Source organism: Gavialis gangeticus, unplaced genomic scaffold, assembly GCF_001723915.1.
Source record: "Gavialis gangeticus isolate Ggan-Ray unplaced genomic scaffold, GavGan_comp1, whole genome shotgun sequence".
Classification (NCBI taxonomy): domain Eukaryota; kingdom Metazoa; phylum Chordata; order Crocodylia; family Gavialidae; genus Gavialis; species Gavialis gangeticus.
The window spans coordinates 89,087,032-89,092,094 of NW_017729032.1; the positions used below are offsets into that span (position 1 = coordinate 89,087,032).

The window sequence follows — 5,063 nt, forward strand, 5'->3', positions numbered from 1 at the left end:
TTTTTTTTTTTTTTTTTTAACATCAAATACCCACGTGAGAAGATACTGCAGCCTACATATTCACCTCTGAGCCCCAACTGGGCTCCAGGTTCTTGCTTACTTTGTCTGGCAAATGGACTATTTAATTCACCCATGCAGAAGGGAATCAGTTCAACAGGAAATAATGTTATAATCCACCCTATGAAAAAAACTATAGAAATGTGGTTAGAAAACTCTCTTGTTCAGTGTATACAGGGGTTCACTCAGCAAGAGGAATGATTTGAATGAAGGTTCCCACACATCCCTGAGACTGATCTAACTTCTGAAACAATGGGGAGATAGCAGGAGTATCAGAAAATGTGGAAACTTGCGCAGGTTGTCATGTGGAGGTAGATGTGAGACTACTGGACTAGATTCTGCAGGTGACATATGTGGAAAACTGTGTTTGTGAATTGTGATATGGCTTAGATGTCTAATTGCTCAAGACCTAAGCAGTTCGGTACATATCCAAAAGCAAACAATTGGACATACAAGGAACTTTGCTTATCAAGTCTTAAGTGCTTATAGATTTTAGGTAATTCCAGAGTTATGTGACAGCTGAAGAGATAATGTATATTTCAAATTGTTTTGGACTAGCTACCTACAGGGACGCTTGGGTATCTAGGAAAAGATCCATAGTTTTCAAAACATGGATTTAAGCAGAATTGAAATGCCTAACTTCAAACCTTCAAATGCAACCCCCCTGTTCACTTTACATAAGCATAGACACTCAATAGGCACATTATTTTATAACTGTAAAGTTCTTTAATTACCTATTTCAATGCGTGTCTAAAGTAGATGTAGTCTGAGCATGTAAGGCTATGTGCTGAGTAAACATTGACCAGAATTCAGAAACTTGCATTCCTCTATCCTAGGTTCCTTGAAGGGTCCAATCTGGGCATTCTTAGGCCATGTGTATACAAAATGAGAGCCATGTGTGCACGACACTTTAAAGTGGGCTAAATGGTTTTGCACTGCTTTAATGGTGTCTGTGTTTGCACATGTCAGCAGCGTTTTGTGCATTAATTCCAGCTGCTGTAGGAAATTCGGCAGCGTAATGCACTTTAAATGACTTGGGCCACAGCAAACTAAAACCCTTCTGAGGAGGTTTAGTCTGCTGGCCCTACAGCCATGGAGTGAGGAACCAGGCTCTGTGCAGTTCAACAGCTCTGCAGGAAGCCCTGCAGGGAGCCTGGCAGCAGCCTGGGAAGGCCTCTGCCTAAGAAAAGCTGCAAGCCTGATCTTTCTACTCCCCCTGCCCCCTGCAGCCCAGGGACCGCTCTGCCCGCTGGCAGCTCTCCCTGCCTTCCTCGCCGGAAAGGCAGATACGTCAGCACGGCATGTGCATGATATGGGGGTTTAATCAGCAGTAAATGGAAGTGGTGTTTTTTAAAACCCACAGCTCCAATTTAGGGCCCCTGTTTCATCTAGAATCATAAAATCATAGAAGCAGGGTCAGAAGGGACCTTGTAGATCTTCAAATCTGACCCCCTGCCTGGGCAGGAGAAAAACTGGGGTCAAATGACTCCTGCTAGGTAGGCATCAAGCCTCTTCTTAAAGACCCCCAGGGTAGGAGCCAGCACCACTTACCTTGGAAGTTGGTTCCAGATCCTAGCCGCCCTAACTGTGAAGTAGTTCTTACAGATGTCTAATCTAAATCTACTCTCCAACAATTTGTGGCCATTATTCCTTGTTATGCCAGGGAGTGTTAGGGGAAACAAGGTTTCTCCCAAACCCTTCTTGTCCCCGCTAGTGAGTTTATAGACAGTCACCAGGTCCCCCTTCAGCCTTCTCTTGTGAAGGCTAAACAGGTTCAGGTCCCACAGTCTCTCATTGTAGGGTCTGCCCTGTTGTTCCCGGATCATGTGGGTGGCCCTCCTTTGGACCTTCTCAATGTTGTCCACATCCCTCCTGAAGTGGGGCGCACAGAACTGGGCACAGTACTCCAGCTGTGGCCTGACCAGTGTCGTGTACAGGGGGAAGATCACCTCCTTGGCCCTACTTGAGATGCACCTGTAGATGCACAACACGATCCCTTTCTGCCTCTGTACTCTCAAGAAAGGAGTTTCCCATCTTATAAGTGTGCTGCTGGTTACTACTGCCCAAGTGCAGCACCCTGCACTTGTCAGTATTGAAATGCATCCTGTTTTTGTTAGCCCACCCTGTAACCTATTCAGGTCTTGCTGCAGTCTTTCCCTCCCTACTAGCATGCTCACCCCATCATCCAAATCGCCGATAAAGAAATTGAACTGCACGGGCCCAAGGATCAAGCCCTGGGGGACTCAACTGCCCGCTTCCCCCCAGGTCGAATATGACTTGTCCACCACCACCCTCTGAGTACGACCCTTCAGCCAATCTGCAATCCATCTGATTGTGTAGGCATCAATGCCACAGTTGCCTAGTTTTTTAATGAGGGTGGGGTGGGAGACTGTGTCAAAGGCCTTGCTGAAGTCCAGAAGAAGTCTACACCTGCCCTTAGAGTTTGCTTAACATGTACTGACAGGAATGGCTTTTCATGACGTTCAATTCCAGGCTCACTTTCTTTAACATAGTGGTGTTGATCTATATGGACTTACTGCCTGCTCAGAAGTGTGAGACCTAGTTTCAGTTCTTTCTTCATCCTCAGAGGGTTCAAGCACACCTTTCTTAACTCTTCGAAGAATTCTCTTACTTCCCTGGTATAGTCTGGGCCTCTTAGGAGAATTCCCCACCATGCAGAAAGGTATTCAAAATTAACCTGTCTAGAGAAAGGGCATGATACTGTAGTCTAGTGGTTAGGGCGTGCCAATGCGAATATTGCATGATGGGAATTTTAAACAATGAGTGTTACAAATAGGCATTTTACAATAAAACAATAATTGGCCATTAATGTTTAACAACAAAACATTATCTCTGGTCTATGATAAGCACGACAAAGTGGTAACAGTGCAAAGTTACTTTAGACTACCTACATATTGCATTTCTTTTTGTCTCAGACCAACACAGCTACCAAATACATCCCTGAATGCCTACATAGGCATTCCACGATACAGAAATGTTATGTTTAATAATATTTACCTCAATTTATAATTTAAACCTTCACAGGTCATCCAAAAATTTACAGCAGTAAGTGAGAGTCTGTTGTTCCATATTTGCCCTGATGCAAAATCAGTGGCAGGGAAATCAACCTCTTGAATAAGCAACACTAGAATATGAATCTTGGAAAATGAATTCTTAATTTCCTGAGCCTCATACAGTTTTCAAATTCATTTTTTTTTCTCTTCTCCAATATTAGAAGTGAAATAAGATGAATAAGATTTCATTTCTAAAATAGAAAGTATTGAGAAAGAGAGCAGTTTTAAACATGGTGATTCCATCAGAAAATGCACAGGGGAGAGGTATACAGCAAAGCAAAATCTCCTATGAATTTGCTGACTAGATGAGATATTGTATGTTCTGACTACATGACAGGCCAAATTATATATCTAACAATAAAAGCAATCAAAATCCCAGATAATACTGGGAAAAACTCAAATACTTAGTGGAAAGAAGAAATGGAAACACAGACTTGGATATGATTACGAGTGCCTAATCCCTTTTAAGAGATGGGAAGAGCAAATCTGCTTTACCTGTGCATCAGTTGATACCTGGGGATAAATCATGGTTCTTGTTAAATTAATGAGGGGTTAAACTGTCAAAAGGATTGAGGCATGTTACTGTTAGGCACCTAATTTTCCTATGCAATGTATATGAAGATCTAGGGAGCCACAGATTCCAACAAGTTCATCAGGAAAGTACTTTACAAGCAAATAGGAAAAGGTAACACTAGTGTTTGTCTGGGAACTTAGGTACTTTTTAATAAAATGCAAGAAAGCACCTACTACTGACTAGACTTTACAATCCTGAAACATTTCCTGGAATTAGGCAACTTTACCAGCCTTTTCTTATAAGCTACAGCTAGCAGAAGCAACTAGGCATGTCTACATGTGATTTTTAAGTGGGCTTAAATTTAATACACATTAAACTAATGCAGATTAAGTGTGTTTTGACATGTGGTGGGATTTAGGACTAATGTTGGCTCCAGGTCAGTCCAGATCTGCACTGTGCCCCCCCAAGGCCACATGGGGGAGCTCCAGACTCTGGACACATGGCTGCCAGCAGTTGGCAGCCATACTGAAGCCACAGCCAGCTGCCAGCACTTGGCAGTTATCTTAAAAGCACACCCTCCATCTCTGAGCTAATGTTTCCTGTGTCACAGAAGCAGCATAGCAGAGACAAAGGCAGTACATGCCTGCTCTGCCTCTGCTGCAAATATACTCCACAGCCCTGCCTGCTCCAGATCCTGACCCCTGCTCCTCAGGGTTGCCACAGATGTCCTATGCACCCACTGCTGTTCCACGTGTCTGATGCTTGGCAACCTGGTGCATACTGACTCCCCCACTTGCTCTGTCCATCTGCTGGATGACTGGTACATGGCCTTTGGGGTCTCCACTACCATGCAGCTGCTGCCACCTGCCATGGTGACCACAGGCTCCAGGATGCCCCTGCTCCGATTGCCATTTCCTCCTGTCCCACCAGCCCTGCCACTTCTGTGCCTGCTGTGCCTGCCAGGACTGGTAGCAGCACGAGGTGTTGCAGGAATGGGATGACAACCAGTGGGTTGATGTGGGCCATCTTTGAAGACCTGCTGTGCTAGCTCCCGCCCCACCTGGAGTGCCAGGACACGGAGGTGCACTCACCCATTCCTGCCAACACCCACCTGCCCCATTGCCCACACATCTCCTACCTCCTGCCCACCTTCCAACACCACTCCAGGACCTGCACATGTTTGTAATTAAAACCTTTATTTCCCTCACAAGCCCACCCCCCAGCCCCCCTCACTGCCCTGTTTAAACAGCATAGCCCCTGCCCCCTCCCTCCCTGACACACAGAGCCACTCCACCACCCTCCCCACCTTTCAACAATAAAAAACCTTCTTCCCAAACATAAAACTATGTACAAGTGTTACAGTTTCTGTCCAAGTCCTGGATTGGGGGGCTATGTGGTGGGGAGGCATGGGGTTCAGA

General features: G+C 45.2%; 1 long non-coding RNA gene across 1 annotated transcript in view; it reads left to right on the forward strand.

The window, feature by feature from the left end:
- Window positions 1-948: 948 nt before the first annotated feature.
- Window positions 949-5,063, forward strand: part of LOC109302443 — a 16,893-nt gene continuing 12,778 nt past the window's right edge. The window contains exons 1-2 of the long non-coding RNA XR_002098775.1: window positions 949-1,055; window positions 3,135-3,137. This is a non-coding gene — a long non-coding RNA (uncharacterized LOC109302443). The remainder of the gene's footprint in view (window positions 1,056-3,134; window positions 3,138-5,063) is intronic.